General features: G+C 48.5%; 1 protein-coding gene across 1 annotated transcript in view; it reads right to left on the bottom strand.

The window, feature by feature from the left end:
• Window positions 1–332, bottom strand: part of mych (myelocytomatosis oncogene homolog) — a 7,624-nt gene extending 7,292 nt beyond the window's left edge. The window contains exon 1 of the mRNA XM_048608160.1: window positions 287–332. The gene's annotated coding sequence lies outside the window, so the exon portion shown is untranslated. The remainder of the gene's footprint in view (window positions 1–286) is intronic.
• Between the last annotated feature and the right edge of the window lie 349 nt (window positions 333–681).

Genomic DNA, 681 nt, shown 5'->3' with positions numbered 1-681 from the left:
CCCCCCCCCCCCCCACACTCCCCGCCCTGTCACTGCCATGTTGTTCTACAGAGAATTTAAAATTAAAACACAGTGAACATTTTTTTAATGAAAACCAACTTTAATTCACAATGTAACCGCCATCAAAACACAGGCTCCATTTTAAAGAGAGGTAGAAAAGAATTGTTTAATGTGAAATAAACCCATCCACAGAGGCTGAGACAACAGGAGTATCTGTGGGGGTAGGGAGTCTCTATAATCCCCATCAGAGGGTCTACAGGAAGGTCACTGATAGGAAATTACTAACCTTTCCCTTTCCAGAGCTGCTGGGGTTTTCCAGCACCTTCTGTTTCCAATGGGGGGGGGGGGGGGGGGGGTACAGGCAGAATAGGGAGGTGCCACTAAGTGAGAAACAGAGGCCCCTGTGCACCACTGATAGAACATAGAACAGTACAGGCCCTTCGGCCCACGATGTTGTGCCGAACTTTTACACTAATCCTAAGGTCTGTCTAACCTCCACCCCTACCTTATACCATCATCCATGTGCCTATCTAATAGCCACTTAAATGACCCTAATGAGGCCGACTCCACTACCCTCTCCGGCAATGCATTCCACGCCCCTACCACTCTCCCAGTAAAGAACCTACCTCTGACGTCTCCCCTATATCTACCTCCACTCACTTTAAAACTATGCCCCCTCGT

Source organism: Rhincodon typus, chromosome 19 (genome assembly GCF_021869965.1).
Source record: "Rhincodon typus isolate 14 chromosome 19, sRhiTyp1.1, whole genome shotgun sequence".
Classification (NCBI taxonomy): domain Eukaryota; kingdom Metazoa; phylum Chordata; class Chondrichthyes; order Orectolobiformes; family Rhincodontidae; genus Rhincodon; species Rhincodon typus.
Note: the sequence above shows the minus strand (reverse complement) of the source record. Positions and strands in the feature narration are given on the sequence as shown.